The sequence below is a fragment of the Pan paniscus genome, chromosome 5, assembly GCF_029289425.2.
Source record: "Pan paniscus chromosome 5, NHGRI_mPanPan1-v2.0_pri, whole genome shotgun sequence".
NCBI classification, from domain to species: Eukaryota; Metazoa; Chordata; class Mammalia; order Primates; family Hominidae; genus Pan; species Pan paniscus.
Window position 1 is genome coordinate 160,887,420 of NC_073254.2, and position 26,015 is coordinate 160,913,434.

Sequence of the window (26,015 nt, forward strand, 5' to 3'; positions counted from 1 at the left end):
GTAAGTCTTCGAATGATGATTGAAAAGACTCAGTTCAAATATATAGCTTCTCCTCAGATCCTTGGGGCCATACCAAGATGGAACACATTTATGGGGCCAATATAAATCTTTCTCCAAGGTGTCCATTAACCCTCAGATCTCTGAAGAGTAAACAATAAGCAGACTCAATTCAGACTCTGCTCCAAGGCTTTCCAGATTGTCCCCTAAAGCCTCCAGGTTACCAAGATCTTGTATTTCTCAAACAGTGTTTCTCAAACATTTGGTTCAAATCCCTTTATATTCTTGTTATTCAGGACCAAAATACTTTTATTTTTGAGGGCAATATCTCTGAATATTGATCATATTAGATATGAAAACTAAGAAACTTTGTAAAGATTTGTTCACATTTAAAACAGAAATAATAAATGTATTACATGTAAACATACTACATTTTGAAAAATATTGAGTAAATTAATGCATAATAAGACTATATGCTATACTTAGGTGTTGAATGGGGCTATGGAAAGTTTTTTTTTTTTTTTTTTTTTTTTTTTTTTTTTTTTTTGAGACGGAGTCTCGCTCTGTCGCCCAGGCTGGAGTGCAGTGGCGCGATCTCGGCTCACTGCAAGCTCCGCCTCCCGGGTTCACGCCATTCTCCTGCCTCAGCCTCCCGAGTAGCTGGGACTACAGGCGCCCGCTACCACGCCCGGCTAATTTTTTGTATTTTTAGTAGAGACGGGGTTTCACTGTGTTAGCCAGGATGGTCTCGATCTCCTGACCTCGTGATCCGCCCGCCTCGGCCTCCCAAAGTGCTGGGATTACAGGCGTGAGCCACCGCTCCCGGCCGGAAAGTTTTATAAAAATGACAGATGAATAACAACTCCTTTTCTGTTCATACACCTACATTAACTTTTTTTTAAAATGTAAAGGTGTATTCTGTATTACAATTGTTCCTGGATAGAAAATAATTAGCCTTGACTGTTATGGAAAGAAAATAGAGATGACTAAGACTCCAAATATTTGATGAACTACCTGTTGTCATCAAAACGTTCTGAGAGAAATATAAAGTTGTCCCATCACAAGCACATACACGCTATGCATTACAACAGGACCTGTGTTGCAAACTCTTTGTGGCCTCTCCTCAGACATACATTCATAAATTAGATGGTTCTGGCTCCCTTACATGTGTTCAACTTACAAAACTTGCCACTTCTTTTTGAAGAGTACCTAACAACTATGAACCTATCTACTCCCTCAGTGGAAGCTTCTTCCCATAGTAAAAAAGGTGATTTATTTCCTTAGCTTTGACTCATGTTAACTCTGTGACCATCTACCTTTGAGTGAAGGCTGGAGAGAATGAGTAAGTAAGTGAGTGAGTGAGTGTTTGTGTGTGTGTTTTATGGGGAGACTGCTGGCAAGGAGCTCCTCCTAGAGGTTAGGGAATGCATCTCCCAGTATGTGAAGTTATAATTGTTTTAAGAAACTAAATACAATGTCAAGCGTGCATATGCTCTGTTAGTATAGATGTATATATAGGAAACCAAATTTTTTTTCTATGTGTGTGTAAAAATTTTGTCTTCAGAAGTTGTGTCTTCAAACATTTGGGGTCTGTAAGAAAGTCACAGTAAATAAAAGTCATCTTGATCAACTGTGCCACTTTATAAGTAAGAAAAATAATAACAATCATTTGAAATCTATTGGCTATCAGAATTTTTGAAATCTTGGACATATATCCCCCAAGCACAATGTTCCACCTTTCCATTTTCAGTGGTCAAAAATTTTAAATTGAAGTTTCTTAACTAGAACTTATGACAGAGATATTTAATAAATAAATTTAGATTTAAAGAATTCTTACAAAGACAGTATAGAGAGTTCCAGTATATCCTATGCTCAATTTCCCCTATTAACAATAAATTAAAATAGTACATTTGTTATAGTTATTGAACCAATATTGATACACTATTATTAACTAAAGTTCATTTTAGATTACTTTTTTAGATTCCCTTGGTTTTCCTGTTTTTTTTAAAATATAAATTATTTATTAACAGACAAGGCCCACATGCCAATTTCTTCTTGGACACACCCACAGAAGGGCCACTGCAGCCAGTGGTTTTGGTGTCCTTGCCTCAGACATGAAGGCCCCAGAAGTGGCATAGCCCTCTATGGGCCTGAATCTTCTTCAGTCACTCCAGATCTTCACGGACCTTATTTTCCAGACCATTGGCCAGGACCTGGCTATATTTTCCATCCTTTACATACTTCTGTCTGTTTAAGGACCAGTCTGGGATTTTGTACTGGTGTAGATTTTGTATAATGGTGATCACAGGTTCCACCTCATCCTCAGTGAGTTCTCCTGCCCTCTTGGTGATGTCAATGTCTGCTTTCCTCAACACCATGTGAGCATATCTTCAACCCACACCCTTAATGGCAGTGATGGCAAAGGCTGTTTTCCACCACCCACTGATGTTGGTGTTGAGTATTTGCAAAATATGCTGGAACTTCTCAGGGATCACTATGGATATGGCAGCAACACAAGTGGAGGTGTGGAGGCCACCTGTGGAACAGCTCAATTTTCCTTAACGTCCTTTTTCTGTCCTAAAATCCCATCCAGCATACCACATTACAATTAGTTGTCCTGTGTCCTGTGTCTTGTTTGTGATAGTTTCTCAGATGTTCCTTGTTTTTGATGACTGACAGTTTTCAGGGTTACTGCTCAGATATTTGGATATTTGGTAGAATATCCCTTAGTAGAGATTTACCTGAACTCTCTCTTGTGGTTAGAATGCACTATATGTTCTGGGCAGTACTATAGAGTTTTATTTGGCCTCAGCATAGTAAGCACGTCAGAGTTCCTGGCTCAAGGCCAAGTTTCCCAAGAGATGGTCTTCAAGTAGAATACGCTTAGCAAAAGCTGATCAGGAAGTTCAGAGTTTCTAAGTGCTCAAGGGTGCTTTAGAACATGTACATTTTCAGGAAGTTTCTGGACCCACATCAATATTGTATTTGTTCCTAGTTCCTAGGAGGCTATTTAATATTATGTATATGGAAGGACAATCACCAAGAAAGTTAACCCAATACCCTACAAAGATAAAGTGGCTTTACTGATAGGATGCACATTCAACCCAATTTGACAGGGACATTTTCAAATTCTAGCGGTTGTCCCATTGTCATTTTTAATAGCCTCTGCTCTTAACTTAAAATGTTGTAGGTTATATACTGCATTTCATCATGGATTTATTTCCTACTGCTGCTGTAACAAATTGTCACAAATACAATGACAGAACACTGTTTTTTTTTTATTGTACAGTTTGGAGATCAGAAGGTAAAAGTCAGGTTTAACAGGCTGAAATCCTGATATATGCAGGACATCAGGAGACTCTGTGGAGAACCCATTCGCTTGCCTTTTCTCCCTTCTATTGGCTGTGGCACTCATGCAAAGTAAGATATTTACAGGTTTGAGGTATTAGGGTGTGGAAATCTTTGGAGTATCATTATTCTGATCACCATACACTGTAGTAACAAAGAGCAAGTAAAAGTTAAAAAAAATCAGTTTTGAGCCATGAAGCTTGTGGGTTTTGGGTATAAGACTTAACTCTGAGAATGCATTTAAATGTAACTCATTACCCCTCCGTGCATTTTTATCATTCATCTGCTGTTCAGATATAAAAAGATAAATTATAACAATGTATGATAACTTTTGGTGATAAAATGCTGTGAGAAGGCAAATAGCATAAATTTATGACTGTGTTTATTAGCTACACTCCCCTGTCCTAACATTGCAATATGGACCAAGCAAAAGCAGGTGAGTTTATGTGGCAAAATCATAAAATTTCCAAACAGAGTTTCTTGAGAGTTTCAAGGTCTCAACATTACGTTATTGGTTTTCTGCCTTACTAATTCTGTGACGTCCTAATAAATTAGACAACTTCATAGAGTCATTGCTTAAAGACAGCTTGGTGAATTTCTTTGGAGTGACTAAACAGAGGAAGAGTTGCCTGTAGATGTGGCAGTGTAGACAGTGGTAGTGGACAAACAAGTAATACGGTACAATGGAATCCTTCTAAACATATGACTTTTAAAACTAATAGCTGATTTCTAGCACATTGCCAAGGACATTTCTAATAAGTGTAACTCAATTATTTCCATGTACATTTTAGATAAAAATAATTCAGTACCCTTCATGGTTAGATATTTATTCATCCGTAGCTGAAGGCTGCTTTAATCTGTGATGGCATAAAAATAGCCACAAATATTTTGACGCTTCTTCTAATGAGAGGTGAGGTCTGTGAGTCCTCCCTTGAGTTGGGGCTAGGCTCTGACTGTTTTAAATAATGTAGTATAGTAAAAATGATGCTATAGCGGTTTTGACTGTAGACTTTAAGAGGATGAGCAGCTCATTCCTCTTGGTGCATTGACCAACCATGTCAAGGTCTGACTGACCTGAGTCTTCCATGCTGTGAGGAAGCCCTAGCTAATGTTAAGGTAATATAGAACAAGGTGAAGAGAGAGGGAGAGAGACAGAGAGACGGAGGGGGGTGGGGGGGGGAGAGAGAGAGAGAGACAGAGAGAGATACCTTGCTAGCTCTCAGCTCTTTCTGTTTACTCCAGACACGCAAGTCATTGCAGTATCCCAGTTGGGATGTTTTTGTGGATCAGAGATGAACTATCTTTGCTGAGCCCCACTCAAATTTCTGAGCCCAAAATTGAAAAAATAAGAAAATGATTGCTGTTCTATGCAAAATTTAGATTTCAGTGTGTTATATTTTACAGCAGTCGTTAATAACTGCATACTCAAAGTGTACGCCTTCATTCTTAAACAACTTGGGGGAAAGCTCCCTATTAACTGTTTTCTATCCACCCTTCAAATTTTGGAGTTCCTTCAGTTGGCTCATATATGGTTTGTAATGCCTGGCTGATCTCTTTCAATGGATACTTTGCTTAGAGTATCTACTTAATTATTCATTCCAGGTTAAACCCAGACTTAAAATTTGTGTTTTGTTTTACACTTTCTGTATATGCCAAAGGCTGGCTCTTGTACATGTAAACTGACCTCTTGATCCCAGAAGTCTAACTGCGAGTTAAGTAGAGACAACCACTGATACATTTGGGATAGAAAATTTTGATTTTTATTATGGCAACCTGACCTAAGGGGCCATTAAAAAAAATCTTAGAACTTTTAGCATGTATTTAACCCTTGCTTTAAAGAGTACACTACATAGCATATTTAAATTTGAAAAAAAAGGTTTTCATATTTCTGTTGTTTTCAGAGTATTAAAAAAATTACCATGTCCCAACTACTTTTCTAACCACTTGAGTTATAATAGTGAGCAAAAAAGGGCAAAGATCCTGCTGTCATCAAATTTTACTTTTAGTGGTGAGAAAGAGAAAATGTACATATAAAAAAACAACAAATATGTAAGTGATATGTCTGGCCATTTGGTCCTTTATGGTAGCCACTGGACACATATAGCTATTTAAATTTAAATAAAATTTAGTTGTAAATTCAATTTAAAAACTTCAGTTCCCCAGGCACACTAGCCAACTTTCAAGAGCTCAGAAGTCTACTATATTGCACAGTATGGATTACAGAAACTTTCCATCATCACAGAAAGTTCTTTTGGTTGGACTAGAAAAGTAAGACAAGATAAGGATAGGTGGTCACAATAATTTCAAATTCAAGAGGAATAAAAATATTTCTGAGTGTCTTTTTAGAGCATTATATAGATCTCTTTATGTGCCTCATAAATACCATAATTCTCAAGAGATGATTAATTTTTCTTAGTTGAAAGAAGAAGGTGAATTTGTTGTTCTTCAGCATTCATTAAGGGCACAGTTTAGAATTTCTTCATTTTTCTTTTTTAAATCCCTTTACAAGAAAGGAGAGGTAGTATACTAATGATGGTCTTTACTACTTCTGCTGTGGTTTGAATTACACAAAATGTTTACAGATGCTATGAAAGAGCTCTGGATGATTACTGAATGTTAATCATATTTAGATTAATGAATATTTATTGTAAGAAAAAATGTTACATACAGTAACAAATCAAATAATATTGAAGCCTAAACTTTTGCCATATTAGGATTCAAATTTGACTTTCAAGGAAAACGTAATTCATAAAATATTTATTTCAAGAGATAGAATTTTAATTTAGTTAAATATTATTGAACAAAATACATCAAACTTCTGCCTCTGGCTAATTGGATTTTGATTGCTTTTTAGTTATCATCTTCTGTCTTTGGTTCATCAAAAAGATCTATATCTGCACTCAAATTTTAGTGAAATAATTGTTACTCGCGCATGCATATTTCTGTTATGATCATATTACCATTTAAATATATTTTAGGTGAAATGTTAATGAAGTGGAAAGGCTTACCACTGTGTCACTGAATAAAAAAATTTAACATATAATACTAGGAGATTAGAAAGAACAAAAATATATTGATGAGAAAAAATTAAAACAATTAGTGATAGAAAGCCATAACTTTGAATAAAAAGGAACTTCTTCAATCGTCAGATAAAAGTAGCTACAAAAATATCTCAGTAAATAAGTTATTTGATGTTAAATCAGAAACAATACATTATTGTTCCGTTTTTTTTTTTTTTTTTTTTTGAGATGCAGTCTCGCTCTGTCACCCAGGCTGGAGTGCAGTGGCCGAATCTCGGCTCATTGCAAGATCCACCTCCCGGGTTCATGCCATTCTCCTGCCTCAGCCTCCTGAGTAGCTGGGACTACAGGCTCCTGCCACTACACCCGGCTAATTTTTTGTATTTCTAGTAGAGATGGGGTTTCACCGTGTTAGCCAGGGTGGTCTCTATCTCCCAAAGTGCTGGGATTACAGACGTGAGCCACCGCGCCCGGCCCTAATGTTCAGTTTTATAACATTTATTCTACGTATTATGAGAGGTCTTAGCATTTATATTTTCACAAAGAAAAAAGGGGGGCGCAGGCAGGGCATAATGGCTCATGCCTATAATCCTAGCAGTTTGGGAGGGTGAGGTGGGAGGATCACTTGAGGCCTAGAGTTCAAGACCAGCCTGGGCACATAGTGGGACCCCATCTGTACAAAAAGAAGAAGGGAATAAAGAACAAGAAAAAAGAGGTGCAAGGGTTAGAAAGGAAGAAAAACCGCTATTATTATTCACAAATAATATGTAATATGATTATTAAGTTCAATACAAATAGTCGCCAGGATTTCTGTTCAACAAGAACATCTATTTTTGGAAGTTTCATTTATGATAGAAATAATATTATGGGATAGTTATGAGTTTTATGAAAAAGTTTTATGAAAAATATAAGTTTTATGAAATATAAGTTTTATGAAAAAGTATTTAAAAATGTTGAAAGATATTTAGAAAGTTCCAAATATGTGAAATAAAATGCTATGCTCATAGATAGTCTTCTCCCATAAAGATATATATTGTCCTAAACTACTTTACAGTCAACAGGATTCCAATAAAAAAAGCAAAAAACTTGTACAAACAAGGACACACATTACAAAATGGAGGAGAGAAGCTACAAGAATAGTTAAGGCATACTGAAAAAGAATAAGATTGGCTGGGGAGGGGAGCATTTTCTATGTGGAAAGATATATTACAAAATCTTAATAGTTAAGAGTATCTGTTTTGCCTCAGCAATAAACAAATATAGCAATGAAAAGGATGGAGAGAGGAGAAAGAGACCTAACCATACAGAGATTAAAAACCAAAACTTTTAGATTCAGGGGTACATGTGCGGTTTTGTCATATAGGTAAACTTGTGTTACAGGGGTTTGTTGTACCGATTATTTCATCAAGTAGTTACTAAGTGTAGCACCTAATAGTTCTTTTTTTTCTGATTCTTTCTCTCCTCCCATCCTCCAACCTCTGATCGGCCCCAGTGTGTGTTGTTACCCTCTATGTGTCCGTATTCTCTCATCACTTAGTTCCCACTTAGAGGTGAGAACATGTGGTTTTCTGTTCCTGCATTAGTTTGTTAAGGAAAATGAAGTCCAGCTCCATCCATGTTTCTGTAAAGGACATGATCTTATTCTTTGTAATGGCTGCATAGTATTCCATGGTGTATACGTACCACATTTGCATTATTCAAGCTGCCATTGATGGACATTTAGGCTGATTCCATGTCTTTGTTATTGAGAATGGTGCTGCAATAAATATGCTTGTGCGTGTGTCTTCATGGTAGAATGATTTATATTCCTTTGGGTATATACCCAGTAATGGTATTGCTGGGTTAAATGGTATTTTTGTTTTTAGCTCTTTGAGGAATTGTCACACTGCTTTCCACAATGGTTGAACTAATTTACACTCCCACCAACAGTGCGTAAGTGTTTCCTTTTCTCCCCAACATCGCCAGGATCTGTTATTTTTTGACTTCTTATTAATAGTTATTCTGACTGGTGTGAGATGGTATGTCATTGTGATTTTGATTTGCATTACTCTAATTATCAGTGATATTGAGCTTTTTGATTGCATACATGTCTTTTTAGGAAAATGTCTGTTCTTGTCCTTTGATCACTTTTTCAGGGGGTTGTTTAATTTTTTTTCTCATAAATGTGTTTAAGTTCTTCATAATTGCTGGATATTAGATCTTTGTCAGATGCATAGTTTGCAAATATTTTCTCCCATTCTGTAGGTTGTCTATTCACCCTCATACAGAGTTCTGATAGATTACTGATGTGATAATGTTTATTAGTCAGAATATTTGGAACATCTCAAAAAATAAGCTCTGAATATTAGTTATCCACATGAAAAAAATGAAATATTATACCTATGCCTAAAATCAAACCCAGAAGAATTTTAGAACAAAATTCTTATTCTCTAAGATAGGAATTAATTTCTCAAAGCACAAAAATCATGTCTTCAAAGGAGAAGTTTAATGAATTTTTCAACTATAACAAAAATAAGACATAGTCATCAAAATAACTATAAAGTAAAGGACAAGCTACACCCTAGCAGAAGATGTTTGCAACATATAGCACAGGAAAATAATTATTATTCAAATGACATAAATAATTCCTTCATGCCAATAAGAAAAACCATATAGAAACCACATAGAAAAAAACAATTGGCAAATATGTAAATGGAAAGAGGAAACATAGATATATTTTTATCTTATTTCTTCATAAGAAAATATAAATTAAACCTATAATGAGATGTCATTGTAAAGGACTGGGTTGGCAAAAATTAAAATAAACTAATAATACAAATGTTGTCATGGATACAAAATAGCAGGAACTTTAATAAATTGCTGGTGGTTTTTAAAATTATTATAAATACTCTGTAAAACCATTTGACAATATATAATAAAGTTGAATACATGTATATGGTAAGATAAAATAATTTTATTTTTAACTGTGTACTTAAGATGATCTGAATATCCACAGTGTAATAGACAAACATATGTTGATATATATACAATGGTATATTATATATGAAAATAAATGAGCTTCGGTTACATATATCACCATAGATACACTTCAAAAAAAGAATGGGTGAAAAAACATGTCTAGAGAAGTATTCATGCTATGATTTCATATATATAATTTTAAAAAGGTTATTCATATATTATTTAGAGATAATATAGATGGACAGGTAATATGTATGTTTTCTTGCTATTTTTAATCTTTGTAAAAATATGTAGTATGTAAAGAAAATATGTATGTTATTTTTACTAGAATTGAGGTGAATTTCATGTTTGTTAATTGCTTGCCCAATACCTGGTACAAGACTTCTTGATACACATAATTATAAAGCTAGATATTATTGTTTTAAACAGCTATTGCCTGAGCATCTAAGACACACCAAAATGGTGAATTTTCTTTGGTTTGAAATAGAGGACAAAGAGAAATTCCAGAGGCTATTATTTGGGGGTATCTTTTTACTGAAGAAGTTGGCTATTTTGGGGGTAAAATACTGAGTGCTTTCAACAGCTTCCTAGGGCTAGGGATCCACTGGGGATGGAGATTTTGGAAATCATCCTCTGCCTTGAGTTGAGACTCCCAAAGGGTGCCCTCATGTAAGGTAAGCAAGAATAAAATGTCCCTGCAAACACTACCATCTGGGTTGCATCCTCTGGATGCCACAGTAGCACTAGCATGGAAGTGTCTCAAACCACTATAACCCAGGAACCAAGTAGAGACACACAACATTCTCTCTGGTAGTAGAAAACATAATTCTATATCTGACATTACTGCAACAAATAACTTTGTAAATACAAAGACAAGGTGCAGTAGGAGATAAATGAGAACTAATTTGAAAAATAAAAAGACTGCAGAAGCATATCTACAGAGATGCCTGAGAACAACTATGCTTACTATTTTTAAACACACAAAAGCCCAATGTAAACATTTTATAATGAAAAGGGAGACGATATATTTGGAAAAACTAAGACATGTTAGAACTGAAAAATAATTTAGAACACAATGAACATATTTAAGAGTAGATTAAACAAAATTAAATAAGTAATTGGTACCTGGAAGGTCAGACAGAAATAATTATCTAAAATGAAATATTAAATGAAAAAATAGATGAAAATACAGAAGAAAGTATATAATATCTTTAAGATACAGGGAGGAAGACTGGCATACAATTTAATACAAATCACAGTAGGAGTGAAAGGAGAGAGGAAACCAAAGACACTATATTAGGAATAGTAGCTAAGAATTTTCTAAAACCAATAGGACATCAGATTCAAGGAAGCCGTCAAATCCGAAATAGGACAAAAATTATTATACACTACTACACTGCATAGCAGACACACAGAAAAAATCTTAATGTAGCTATAGTGAAAGGAAAACGTATTTTGTAAAGAGCAGTTAGTTCAATAGTTAACTTCTTGACAGCAACAATGGAAGCCAAAGACCGGGAAATAATGTTTTCAACTGGGCAGAAAATCATCACAAAACATAATGAGATATCACTACCTATCCATTACATAATTAAATTTTAAAAGATGGAAGGAACCAAATATCAGTGAGGATATAAAGCAACTAGAACTCTCATACACAGTTCATGGGAATATAAAATGGTACTTTGAAAACAGTTTAACAGTTTCTTGTAAAGTTAAACTTACATATAATTTCTCGAACATAAAACTTACTTGGATTTCTCGGTGTTTCTGAAAAGAAACCTAGCCTCCCGAAACATAGAAACAGAAACTTACATGGTAGAAAGTTAAGATAGTTTGCTTTGACTTCCCCTAGAAATATTTTTTACATACTGTAAGGATTAGATTTATTTGTTCCCCTTATGACAGAGATAGTTTGTCTGATTCAAAAAGATAAAGACATATCTTCCTTAAAGTCAAATGTTTACATCCAGGGATAGGCCCCTAGCTTAACTGTTAGCACACCACAGAGACTGGTAAGTAATCTTCCTAGATATTTGTATTTCAAGAAGGAATTTGGCTTCAGACATTGAACACATTTCCAGTTCTTAAAAGTTAAGATGTTTTGGTCTATCTGGCCCTAAGAGAGATTGCATTTACATACTAAAGCATTGCAGTAATGAGAAGACTTTTGCAGAGACTAGAGGGATAACTTCTCCTGTGTAAACAGAGAAAAGTCATTTTATTCTTATTCCACACCTATGAAGCATCTAGCCACTTGTATAGGAAAAATTTCCATGGGCTCTTATTGTGTTGCCTCAGGGATAAGCCTATAGAAAGGCAAGGAAGGACAATATACTTATTAATCACTGTGAAGAATTTAATAAGAGATGTTTTTCTGATTCAGAACACTTTGTGTGCCCATTGAGGATGAAATTAATAAAGATGAGTATTAAAAACCCAATAATCATATAACTCAAGAATTCTATTCATAGCTGCTTTTCCAAAATAAATGAAAACTTGTGTTCTACAAGGACTTCTGAATAAATGTTCACAGCAGCTATGTTCAAAATGGCCAAAAACTTCTAACAAACCAAATGCCAACACAGGTGAATGTATAAGCAAATTATGGTATATCTGTATGATGGAATACCCAGAAATAAAAAGGAATAAATCAGTGATATACACAATGGTATGGATAGATATCATGAACATTGAGCTGAGCAGAAGACAGATCCTATAGAGTATGTTCTGGGTAACTACTTTTATGTAAAGCTTTTTTTTTTTTTTAAATCTAATCTGCAGAAATCTAATCTGAGAAACACATCAGCAATTACCTGGAATTAGGAGTGGAAGGTGAGGATTTACTGGGAAGAGGAACAAGAAAACATATAGGGTGAAGGAAGTTTTTGATATCTTTACTCTTTTGGTGGTTACATGGACATATACATGGGGCAAAATTCATTGAAGTGTACATGTAAAATGACTCATGTATTGCATGTAAATTCTACCTCAATATAGTTGACTTTAAAATTCTGTAAGGGTTGTCATAGGGTAGACGTGTGCTAAGGTCCTTACTATTCTGGAAGAAAGTTATTGCTTCACAGTAGCTTTTATTTGGTTTTGATTAATAGATTTTATTTTTAGAGCAGTTTTAAATTTACAGAAAAATTGAATAGAAAGTACGGAGTTCTCCTTACACCTTCTCCACAATTTTCCTAATTATTAATATCTCTAATTAGCAGGCATTTGTATAATCAATGAACAAATGTTGATCCATTATATTAACTAAAGGTCATAGTTTGCATGAGAGTTTCACTCTTTGTGTTGTACAGTTCGAGGGGTTTTGATAAACATACAGTGTCATGTGTCTATGGTTACAGTAGTATACGGGATAGTTTCACTACCCTAAAATTTACCTGTACTCCGCTAATGTTTTCCTCTGTCCCTTCCTGCAAATCCCTGGCAACCACAGGTCTCTAAAATTTTGTCTTCTCCAGAATGTCACAAAGTTGGAGTTATACAGCAGGTACTTTTCAGATTGGCTTCTTCTATTTAAAAATATGCATTAGAAGTTTCTCCATGTATCTTCATGACTTTATAGCTTATTAACTCATTTCTTTTTAGTGCTAAACTATATTCCATTGCATTGGTGTGCCACTTTTTTTTATTCACTCAGCTGTTGAAAGATATCCTGATGGCTTCAAATTTTGACAATTATGAATGAAACTGCTATTCCCTGTTATGTGCGAATTTTTGTGAAGACATAATATGCAATTCATTTGGGTTAATACTGAGGAGAACGATTGCTTGATTATATAATAAAAGTATGTTTAGTTTTGTAAGAAACTGCAAACTGTTTCCCAAAGTAGCTGTGCCATTTTTCAATCCCACTAGCAATGAAGGAGATATCCTGTTGCTTCACATCTTCAGCAGCATTTGGTCTTTTGAGTGTTTTGAATTTTGGCCATTCTAATAGGTAGGTAGTGATATCTCATTGTTTTAATTTTAAATTTTCTAATGACAATGATGTTGAGTATCTTCACGTGCTTATTTACCCCATATGCCTTCTTTGGTACGGTGACTGAGCAATAGCTTTTTTATCACTTGATGTCAGAAGTTATAAGTTCTAGGCTAACCAATAAAATAACTGAAATAGAGTATATTACTGATAGAAAAAAAGAGGAATGATTAAATAGTATACACTTAATTCAAAATATTACAACAAAAAAGAGTAAAAGGAAAAAAGAGTACAGAAGCAAATAGAAAAAGCAGACTAATTTTTGAAACTTAAATTCAAAGATTATCAATAAGTTCAACAAATATGAAGTTATTAACTAATCCAATTGAAAGGCAAAAGAAAGCAGAACAAATGCCAATGATATTATTTCAGCAAGAGACACTATAAAATATAAGATTAGCAATAACATTAAAGTAGATGATGGAGGAAGATATGTAAGTAAATACTAATCTAAATAAATCGATTGTAATTACACTTAAAATCACAAATCATTATTGATTAAAAAAGCCCTTTGTAATAAGATTTTTTTCAGTCTATCAGGGAGAAATATAGACTTATAAACTCCTTTTTTGTTTTCAGATAGGCTCTTGCTCTGTTGCCCAGATTGAAGTCAGTGGCATGACCACGGTTGACTGCAGTTTTGACCTCCCAGCCTCAAGTGATCCTCCCACCTTATCCTCCCAAGTAGCTGGAACTACAGGCATGTGCAATCGCGCCTGGCTAATTTTTTGACTTTTTGTAGAGATGGAGTCTTGCTATTTTGCCAGACTTGGTCATGAACTCCTGGGGTCAAGTGATCCTCCCAGCTTGGCCTCCCAAAGTGCTGGGATTACAGCCATTAGCCACTGTTCCTGGCTCATATACTCTTAATAACATAACCTCAAACTAGATAAAGCACAAGCTGAAGGACCTAAAAAGAGAACAAGTTTGCTACAATAACGGAAAAATTAAGAAAAATACCGTGGGAACTGAAAAACATAAAAAATCAGAAAGGTTATAGAATGTTAAAAGCAACAATTAGTAGTGTTACTAATTTATCCCAATTGATAAATTCTTAAAACAGAAACAAAACAAAGATGCCTATTACTTAGTGATATACACAATGATATGGACAGATATCATGAGCTGAGCTGAGCAGAAGACAGACAAACTATGCTTGTTCAGTATTATACCGAGAATATTAGACATTCTAATAAATCAACAACAATACTTATAGGGAATAAAAGATGAAAATAAAGGTAGTTTGTCTAACAAAACACCATAAACTAGATGGCTTGTAAACAACAGAAATGTACTTCTTTTTTGTTTGTTTGTTTTTCACGAGATGGGGTCTGGCTCTGTCACCCAGGCTGGAGTGCAGTGGGTGCCATCTCAGCTCAGTGCAACCTCCACCTCCTGGGTCCAAGCAATTCTCCTCCCTCAGCCTCCTGAGTAGCTTGGATTACAGAAGTGTACCACCATGCCTGGCTAATTTGTGTGTGTGTGTGTGTGTGTGTGTGTGTATTTTTAGTAGAGATGGGGTTTCACCATGTTGGCCAGGCTGGTCTCAAACTCCTGACCTCAGGTGATCCCCCCACCTCAACCTCCCAAAGTGCTGGGATTACAGGCGAGAGCCACTGCACCTGGCAGAAATTTACTTCTTAACAGATCTGGAGGCTAAGAAGTCCAAGCTCAAGGCACCAGTGGATTCAGTGTCTGCTGAGGGCCTAGTTCCTCATACATGGTGACTTTGCTCACATGTCCTCTTATGGTGGTAGGGATGAGGGCCTCTCTGGGTCTTCTTTCATAAAAACGTTAATCTCACTCAGGAGTATTCTGGCCTCATAGTCTAATCACTGCCCCAAAGCCCTACATTCTACTACCATCACCTTTGGGATTAGAATTTCAACATATGAATTTTGAGGTAACAAAAACATTTAGACCATAATGCATATATATATGTGTGTGTGTGTGTGTGTGTGTGTGTGTGTGTGTATTGAAGAAACAGTTTTGTGTGTGTGTGTGTGTTTATGTACGTGAATTCTCTCCAAGGCCTTTGTAGAGTCAATATAAATCCAGTTAAAATTCTAACAAATAGGTATATGTGATGGTCATTCTTATAAAGCTGCTTTGAAAGTTAAGAAATATAAACCTCCAAGAACTGCTGACAGACTCAAAGGAGAAGAAAATGGAAAAAGTTTACTCTAGTGGGTGCCAATATTTACTAAATATGTATAATAATTAAGATGGCTTATACAGGTACAGGAATAGACAAATACATGAATGGAATATAAAAAGATATAAGAACACAAAATGAGACTGAATATGAATGGGGAGAAAGACACTGCTTTCAATGAATGTTGCTGGGAAGAAAATGGCTACTAATGTGGAAAAAAAAATGGCTACATATTGGAAAAAAAAAAGACCAAGTCCTTTACTATACATCACACACAAAATCACAGATGAAGTACAGATTCAAATGTAAAAGGCAAAGCAATCAATGGTATATGTGATGGTTAATATTAAGTGTCAACCTGATTGGATTGAAGGATGCAAAGTATTGTTGCTGGGTGTGTCTGTGAGGGTGTTGCCAAAGGAGATAAATATTGGAGTCAGTGGACTGGGAGAGGCAGACCCACCCTCAGTGTGGGTGGGCACCCTCGAATCAACTGCCAGTGCGGCTAGGTTAAAGCCGACTTGCCGAGTCTTCCGATCATCATCTTTCTCTTGTGCTGGATGCTTCCTGACCCTGAATATGGAACTCCAAGTTCTTCAGCTTCTGGACCCTTGGACATACACCAGTGATTTGCCAGGGGCTCTCAGGCCTTCAACCACAGACTGAAGGCTGCGCTGTCAGCTTCCTTCCCTACTTTTGAGGTTTTGGGACTCGAGCTGGCTTTCTTGCTCCACAACTTGCAGACAGCTTATTGTGGGACTTCACTTTGTGATCATGTGAATGAATACTCCTTAATAAATTCTCTTTCATATATACATCTGTCCTATTAGTTTTGCCCCTCTAAAGAACCCTAATATAATATACACATTAAAATAAGACCAAATGTTAATGAACACATAGTAAGGATTTATTAAACAACACACAAAAAGAAAGCTATATATGTAGTGTCTACATATATATGTATGTCCACCCTGTATGTATATACATACACACAGAAAAAAAATCATGTATTTGTATAGAGGATAAAATTTACAATCTTTTTAAATGGCTGCATTGTTTGAAAGAGTCAAAACTGAAAAAAGTGAAAAAGCATGGCATATTCAAATATACATTAACATACAGTCACTAAAATGAAAAACAGGCAAGATGTCTAATATATTTTTCAATGATAACATTGAGCAAAAGAAGCCAATCTACATAAATGTGCACATTTAACTTTTAACAGAGGATAATCATTTAATAAAACTATAAAGAAATACAAGAAAATAATGATAACACAAACCTTTGTAATAAAGCCCGATTCCATTTTTCAGGTTTGATTGCTGACAGCATTGAAACTCCCGCCTCTCTGTCTTTCCATCTTGCCCTGTATCTGAGCAAGCCTATAATAAAGTTCACGTGCTCACTCCCTTAGTGCCAGAGAAGTTCCAACCACACAAGGCTGAAGCTCTGTACAGTGTGAGGAACCTCATCCTAGCCCCATCACCTAACTACAGTAAAAGACAAAGCAGTCACTTGTCCTTTCTCTCTCTAACTTTGCAGACCTGTTTGAGAGCCTCCTCTGCTCTCCCAGGAAAGCCTCACTATGAGTAATAAACTCCTCTTTTTGCCATATGGGATCGTCAGTCTCAAAATCTGAACCATATGTTTGTTGGAGGTTTGCTCCTACTGCACACCCTTACCTGGTGTAGCCCCCAAATTGCCTTTATAATTGTTGTCTCTGGGAGCTGGGGAGGAGAATGCTATCAGGCAAGAGCATACTGGACTCTAATTGGGGTACATGAATGCTTCCTTTCCAACATTGATAAAATTTGCATTTATGCTTTATATTGTTATATGTATGTTTTATTCTTCACAATTAATACAAGAAAGATAATGCAAAGGGATAACAAACACGACAACTGAGATAGTTGTTACTCATCACAGCAAGGCAGATGGCTACCACTGAAGAAAGGGACACACAAGTCTTTGAAATTACATTTCACAAGCTTGCTGGTAGGTCCACTGGTGTATGATGATGATGAAAATGATTATGATTATTAGAAGAATACATGAGTATTATGTATGGTATTAAATATTTTAGAACAAAACTTTGTTTTTAAGAATGAAGCAAGTTGCTTTGTTACAAAGCATAAAAAGCTTATAAGGAAGTAACTGGGGATTTTGGGGAGTAAAACTGAAGGTACAATTTGGACCCCATAATAACATTTGTGATTTTACACTTTTTTCTATATACTACAGAAGAAATAATATTTTGAATGAAAGCTGCACATCATTTTTGCTATCATTTCTAACAGAATAAACATGTTTAGTATGCTCATTTATTACTACCACAGAGAAAGGGACAACTAGTTATCTCAAGTTCTAGGAGTGTGAGACGGGAATGCTCATTTTCCAGGATGAGGTTATAATTTGACACTGAGGAAAGCTGAGTTTGACACTGAGAAATCTTATCTCTAATCAGAGATATCCAAAGAGTGAGTAATATAATTAGAATTAGATTATGAAAAATGTTTATTCATAAGCTTCTGGTTTGTGAACTTTTCTTTTGGTTCTGTGTGATGTAAGAGCCAGACAGAAACACAATGCTTTTTGTTCCCTCATAGTAGTCTTTATCTCTTTATCCCCTGTATTACATTTCTATTTCATTTGGTAAAACTTTTATTTGAATTATTGTTTCTATTTTAGTAAAAGAAAAAGGTAATGTAACAAAAATTAGGATTGGTGTTCAAATTTTAGATTCAATTTTACTCTCATAAATTTAAATTCTCCTGTGTGCTTCTTTATTAGTTTGCACATTTGAAAATGTGAAAGCTTTCCAGACTATGTTTTAGTGTAAGAATATCTTTTAGAAACAATGTATGCTTTCATAATTCCTTTCAGAGAGAACGAAATATAAATACATAAATCATAGAAACTAAACTTACACAGGCTACATGTAAAGAGCCAAATCAAAAAATTGTGTCACGATAATATTCCAAGCAATTAATTTGTGTTTTTTTCTTGATATTTAACCACCCCCCTCCCCATTAAGTTAGTTGAAAGTAGAAGTTTCCAGAGGACAACCCCCCTTCTGGCTTTTGTTTTAGATACGTGAGATTTATGGGGCAGAGTTGGCTAAGAAAAAGACATACAGGTAGATTAGTGACTTTGGTGTTGTGGTTTTAAAGCAGTAATTGAGATTTCCACAAAACCAGCAAGGAAGTTTTGGTTTCAAATTAAATAAAGACTGTGATCCATGCTCCATTCCCTGCCTGATCACTGGAATTGGAGACAAGATTTCAGACGAGAATGATTAGATAACACTATCAAATAGGAAGACAGGCTCTTGGGCACCAAGACTTCCAATCAGGGAAAAGATTACAAAGGCTAAGCCTTTCCTGCCTTCCTGGGCCAATCTGAGTTAGGTTAACATGCCTATTTGCAGTTACCCACCTGGGCCAAAGACCAAGCCTCCTGGAATGCCCTCCTTTGATTTGGAGACTTGCCCACTCAGTACATCAAACTCTTGGGTAGTGTGGGACATTCCTGCCAAACTAATGGGAAAATAGAGTCTTTAATTCAAGTTGAATACTATTTTTGAAATATAATGGGCCAGGCACAGTGGCTTACTCCTGTAATCTCAACACTTTGGGAGGTAGAGTGGGGAAGATTACTTGAGGCCAGGGGTTCAAACTAGCCTGGACAACAAAGAGAGACCCTGTCTCTACAAAAAAATTAAAAATAAGCCAAGCATGCTAACACAAGTTATAGTCCCAGCTACTTGGAAGGCTGAGACAGGAGGATCCCTTGAACCCCGGAGCTTGAGGTTGAAGTGAGCTGCTCATACCTGGGGATAGAGTGAGACCCTGTCTCGAAAGAAATAAGAGAGAGAGAGAAAGAAAGAAAATTTAACACTTCTTGCACACGTGAGTATGTGCACCTAGAATTATGTGTGTATACTTAGAATTATGTTTATTTTGCTGAATCACGGTCTTCTATTTGGTCTTCTAATAAGTATTTCATTTTTTTTCAAAGATGTTATATATTCATTTGTCTTCTCCTAATTTTATTTAAATAAAGCAAGACTCACTTGATATTCATATAACATTACAAAAAAAAAGCTTGTTAGAAACAGTAAATTGGCATCATGGATAGAATTGTTGCACTATTTTTTTCATGTCTTTTATTAAACTCAGTGAATTCAGTCTGTTTCAGACACTGCCTGCAGCTTTTTGGAAAAAAAGACACATGTTTTCATGCATTTTATATAATTTACATTCAGCAAAGATTTAAAAAGTAATTGAGTACAGGTTCATGAAGAAGTTTATATATATAAAAAAGAGTAGACAAGGAAAGTGGTTCCTGCTAGTAATTTAGAGAAAATCATGTGAATTATGCTTTTAGAACAAAATTTAATGAAATTGTGCTAAGATATGGTTTATCTAAAGTATTCTGCATAATTTTAAGCCCATGAATACATAAACACAATTATGATTCCAAGTTAAAATGTTCTAGTGTCAAACTTGGTACTGCTGCCAAAATATTAACAGAAAACAGAATATTTGGCACATAGAACCTATCGGTATTTTTGAATAATGCTAAAAATTATGGGAAATAGACAATATTTTTCATCATGTAGTAATGTTGGTATTCAGTTTTTGAAATAACAGAAATATGAAATGAAAATGAGTTATCATAAGCTTTCTCTGCTGAAGTTTTAGTGAAAATTATACTGAAAGAATTCTCCATATTATAAATACTCCAGAAGCCTCAGCTTTTAACACACCAATGAACTCAGAACTGAAATGTCTGGCACAAAGACCTTGACTTTTAGAAGAGTCCTTAGTTTATGAATTTTACTGACTTACATTTAAAACATCGCTCATACTTCTTTTTCTTTTTCAGGATTGAGTTTATAATTACAGCAGATGAAACAACTTAGAAAAGTAGAGGTAGCTGGCTTTTTGCTAGAAGCATGCATTCTAACAATAGCCAGCAATGAAGAGTCATAACTGAAAAACAGACATGAAGGATGAGAACAAAGAAAAAGCACTGATACAGAATTACAAATGCACAGCAACATTTGTAATTTAAAGTTTAAGGAAATAATTTCACACTCTGCAGTAGCATACATTAACATCTTACCTTGTAATCAAGCAGAAATAAATTACCTTAATAACTCTAACTCGTCATGTAGAAAATTTTAGAAAAATTTGACATTTCCAGGAAAATGACATATAAATCTCCAAATTTGAATTAAATAGCTTACATACTTCTCTAATTCTTGAGAACCATATATTTTTTGAGTCAAATGTGCTATGAGAATCTAAGTATACGGGGATGTTGTTTTTGACTTGCATTCAGTTCTTATGTCTCTCATGATAGGAACTAAGAAAGGTTCCTATATGTTTCATGTTCAATGCTTTTTACTTTTGTTTTGGCATTTAAAGATCAAGAAGAAAGAACAAAACTTGACAAAAAGAATGATGCTGGAGAATGGTCTAGGCTCATTCACTACACCATTTATTCACTTTCATTGAAATACATTTTGTCATTAAATATATATGTGTTTTATGGAACATTATTTAAAATATCAGGAATATATGGACACTTCTGTCAATTTTGAAGGATGTTTAACAAGTCATGTGGTAAACTGAATGCCTTCCCCAAACTGTCCTCACCATGATCCCTTGAATCTGTGAATATATTAGGTTACATGACAAAAGAGATGTGCAAATATAATTAAGTTTATGAACCTTAAATAGGGAGATTATCCTGGATTGCTCTGTGGGCACCATATAACCACATAAGCCCTAAAAAGGAGAGAACATTCCCTGGCTGTTATAAGAGAGGAATGGCATTAGAATTCAGAGAGATTCAAACCACGAGAAAGACTTGCTGGTTTGAAGATGCAGGGACAGCATGATGAAGAACACAAGTGGCATTAATTTGCTGACAAAGGCTCCTGGTGGACAGCAGGACCTCAGCCCTGCAACTCCAAGAAAATGAATACTGCCAACAACCTAAGGAGCTTGGAAGCAGACTCTCCCAGAGCCTTTAGGTAGGAGCCCCGCCCAGCTGACACTGATTTTGGCCTTGTGAGACCCAAAACAGAGAAACTAGCTGAATGCATCTCAACTTCTGACCTACAGAGCTATGAGAAAAATGAATGTCGATTGTCTTAAGTCACTAAATGTGTGGTAATCTGTCATAGCAGCAGAACAAATATAAGCCATTACACATTTACATTTTTTTAAAAGACAGTCACATTTCAATGATGTGGTTATTTGAACTGTGTGGAATACTCAATAATGCCAGAAAAATTACTTGTTCTTCAGACTGTGGTACCCAAGTTATATAGTTTTTCACAGTGACTCTGTATTGATTCTGTTTCTACAAATGAGAACAGAAATATTCACCAAAAAAAAAATCTCATAAAGAAACTCAATTGACAGATAAAAAGGAAAGAAAGACAATCATAAGTTAATTTTACTCAGCACACTATGAGGTTAATGTCTAGAGGCCTTATAATGATATAACTCCATATCAATACTATCAGTAGTAGTTACAGACATTATAATCAAATGATATCAGATAGAAGAAAATAGTTTAGTTAAAAGATATGTGAAAATAATGGGAAATGTGAATCCAGAAGAACTAAATATTAAAAGAAATCTATTGACAAAATCATTCTATTTTAGAATACATGTGGCTAAAATGTATATATGTCCTGAATTTCCAAAGATAGGTGTTTATTTATCTGTCTCTTTCTGCTCCTCACAAACACATGCAACACACAATACACTCCATTTGTATTTTATTTTGCTTCAGAATTGTGTCGAAAAAAAACTTTACACATACATGGAAAAAATAGGCATTAAACTGAAATTGATAAATCAGTTTATTTCCTGCAGAAAAAATATCATAGATCATGAATTAAGACAATTTTTCTTTTCATTTCCTTTCTCATTCTATTCTAGAAGAGGTTTAAAGAAAATACTGGGTAAGTTATATCATCTATTGAATATTTTAGATCCTTCAGTCCTATCCATGTATATTAAAGTAGGGGATTGCACTGTGTGTATTGTGTGAGTGTTTCCATGTTCTTTTCTCATGTAGTTGATCACCACAAGTCAAGTACTGTGCTCTTTTCATTCTGCTAGGTTTTATGCTCATAACAGTATTGTATAATAGGTGTTACAGCCCTCTTTGCTTCAGATAAAAGTTTTGTAAAATTTAGAAATTTGTCAAAGACCCTTAATTAATCAGTGGTGGAACTCATATTTGAATCCAGAATCATCTTATTTCAGAATATATGCCTTTTCATCTATGAGTAGGTATATGTCTCATAGGAGAGTCTTAAATAAGCAAATTAAATTATCCTTTTCCAATAAAATGCTAAAGTTTTTATAGTAAAGCAAGCTGTTTTATGCAATCAATTCTAATCAACTGATTAGCAAAGTATAGAGAAAATATTACCTGGTGTCATTTATGGTAAACAAATTATGATGCATTTCCTAAAATCCTGAAAAATAAAATAATCTCATTAGTGTGTTTAAGGCATTTTAAATCCCAGTGATATAAATCCATTTTGTATAATTTCAATTAAGACATTACAAGTTCTCAATAAATAAACATTAATGAGTGTACATAACAAATATTCTCATCAATTCAGTTTATTACTTTTATATGTATTAAGATAAAAGTGTAAACACTTATTTTTAATGAACTTAATGAACCTTTTAAAAAATCTGTGTAGATTTCTTATGTGTGTGTAAAACCTTATGAACCAGTTGTTGATATGCTAGAAATAAAATATAATTAAGAAATGAATTATATTAATATATAAAATATTTCCACATCTAGAGTTAGCAGTGTAACTTAAAATTTGTTTTTCCACCAAAAGGGACCAGCAAAAAGCTTACAGCAAAACAAGATAGTAGGGCATCCTGGAAGTCAAGAGAAAAATAGATCAAAGAGTGAGATGTGGTCAATATTTCAAATGTCATCAACATAGTGAATAATATAAAGACCAAGGAAGAGCCATTGTATTGCGCTACATGGAGCTCATTGGTGACTCTGACAGTTTCAGTTGTAGGGTAGATTTGAAAACCATAATAGAGAAAAGTTATGAGAGAATGGACAAAGGGGGATGAATAGGATATAGTTAAGTACAGGCAAGACCCTGGAATTTTTCTTGTAAGATACTGCAGAATAATTGGTCAGTGTATGGAAAAGGCAGGATGAAGAAACTTTGTTTTACTAAATAAATTAATAATTTAAAATGTATTAGAAAAATACTACGTTAAAAGCTATGTTGATTTTTAATTTTTATATTGTTTATATTTTTAGTAAAATATTTCCAATTTTATATACTTTATTTTATTTTATACTTTGAGGCAGGGTCTCTATGTTGCTCAGGCTAGGGTGCGAGCAGAACAATCATGGCTTATTGCAGCCTTGACCTTCTGGGCTCAAGTGATCCTACTACCTCACCCTCCCAAGTATTTGGGACTATAGTTGTGCACCACCAGGCTCAGCTATTTTTTAATTTTTTGTAGATATGGGATCTCACTGTGTTGCTCTGGCTGGTCTTGAAATCCTGGGCTAAAGTGATCCCTCTCTCTTGGACTCCCAAAATACCAGGATTACAGACATGAAACACTGTGTCCAGCCCTCCAATTTTACGTACTTTAAGTGCAAGTGCATTTTACATTTTAGTTTTTTACACCACTGTCAGGAGAAAAACTATGTAAAAAGTCTTGATTGAATCAACATCATAATTGACTTTGCTCAAATAAAGATAAATAATTTTAGAAAAACTATTTATAATAAAAAGTATTTTTATTTTATTTTTTATCTAAACATTGCTTCAGAGGGTGCAGGCCCCAAGCCTTGGTGGCTTACACATAGTGTTGGGCCTGTGGGTGCCCAGAAGTCAAGAACTGAGGTTTGGAAAGCTCAGCCTAGATTTCAGAGGTTGAATGGAAATGCCTGGATGTCCAGGCAAAATTCTGCTGCTGGGGCGGAGCCCTCATTGAATACATCTGCTAGGTCAGTGCAGAAGGGATATGTGGGGTCAGAGCTCCCACCAAGAGTTCCCAGTGGGGCACTGCTTAATGGAGCTGTAAGAAGAGGTCCACCATCTTCCAGACTGCAGAATTGTAGATCCACCAACTGCTCGAACTGTGTCCCTAGAAAAGCTACAGACACTCAACATTAGCCTGTGAAAGCAGCAGGAGGAAGGCTGTATCCTGTAAAGTCACAGGGGTGGAGCTGCCCAAGACCATAAGAAACCACTTCTTACATCATTGTGATGTGGATGTGAGACATAGAGTCAAAGGAGATCATTTTGGAGCTTTAAGATTTGACTTCCCCACTGGATTTTGGACTTGCATGGGGCCTGAATCCTCTTTGTTTTGGCCAATCTCTCTTATTTGGAATGGGTGTATTTAACTGATAACTATACCTCTGTTATATCTTGGAAGTAACTAACTTGCTTTTGATTTTACAGGCTCATAACCAGAAGGGACTTGTCTTGTCTCAGATGAGACTTTGGATGTCAGACTTTTGAGTTAATGCTGAAATGAGTTAAGACTTTAGGGGACTGTTGGGAATGCATGATTTTGTTTCAAAATGTGAGGACATGAGATTTGGCAGGGGCCAGGTGCATAATTTTATAGTTTGACTCTGTGTCTCCATCCAAATCTCATCTACAATGTAATTTTCATAATCCCCACTTTTCAAGGGAGGGAGCAGGTGGGAAGTGATTGGATCATTGGGGCATTTTCCCCCTTGCTGTTCTCATAACAGTAAGTCTCACAAGATCTGATGGTTTTATAGGGCTCTTGCTCACTCCCTCTTACCTGCTATCACATAAGCCATGACTCTTCACCTTCTGCCAAGATTATAAGTCTCCTGAGGCCTCCCCAGACATGCAGAATTGTGAATCAATTAAACTACTTTTCTTTATAAATTACCCAGTCTCAGTTGTCTTTATATCAGCATGAGAATGGACTGATACACTACTGTGCTTGTGTAACTTTGAAGTTGCCTTCCCAGTGGAATTAAATTATTGTTCAGGTCAGGGTACCAGAAAATGTAATCTGAAAATCTAGAAATTCCAGAAGTCTTCTAGGAGGTTAGATGGATTCTAGCTTTGAGTACCTGTCTCAGATATGATTATAGCATGAGTGTTTGAGGTAGAGTGTGGGAAGAGCTCAGTAGAAAAGAGGAATTCCAGAAAATGATAAACTGAATTATTAGGAGTATCATTTACTGTTATGTTGTAACTAATAAAAATCTAAAGGAGGAGTGTTGTGGCACCAGTTGATAGTGAGCTACAGCAAAAGAAAAAGAAAGGAAGAAAAATCTCTAAGAAATGAGACAACTTGGGGATCAGTAGATCACACCAAAAATGTAGCATTCTGTGTGATATATGCTATATTTACAGAAGATTCAAACTTTGATGGCATTACTACAGGACTTCAAGTCTCGCCTACAATGTTTACACTGCCTCCTACCATATTTTAACATGCTTTCTTAGATAATTACG

General features: G+C 35.2%; 1 pseudogene; it reads right to left on the reverse strand.

The window, feature by feature from the left end:
* Positions 1 to 1,973: 1,973 nt before the first annotated feature.
* On the reverse strand, positions 1,974 to 25,345 carry LOC100969600 (small ribosomal subunit protein uS13-like; annotated as a pseudogene).
* Positions 25,346 to 26,015: the final 670 nt, after the last annotated feature.